Source organism: Penaeus monodon, chromosome 15 (assembly GCF_015228065.2).
Source record: "Penaeus monodon isolate SGIC_2016 chromosome 15, NSTDA_Pmon_1, whole genome shotgun sequence".
Taxonomy (NCBI): Eukaryota; Metazoa; Arthropoda; class Malacostraca; order Decapoda; family Penaeidae; genus Penaeus; species Penaeus monodon.
Window position 1 is genome coordinate 41,306,076 of NC_051400.1, and position 275 is coordinate 41,306,350.

Consider the following 275-nt stretch of genomic DNA (forward strand, 5'->3'; position numbering starts at 1 on the left):
GCTTGCAATTAAGCTCACACACTTCTAGGAGTGCCCCCCGACCACCTATAAAAGTCAGAGTTCAGTACATACTTTTTTCCTTTTTCTTGATTTTAGTGACCAGAGAGCGAGCGCGGACATCCACGCTCTCAACAAAATTTATGGAGATAATGGTGAATGCCGATCATATGTCCTTTCGAATGCCATTATATGCTGAAGCCAATCCACATGACTGCTCCGGGGTTGTGATTTCTGGTGGAATTACAGGGAATATGTGTTTACTGTAGCATGTCCAC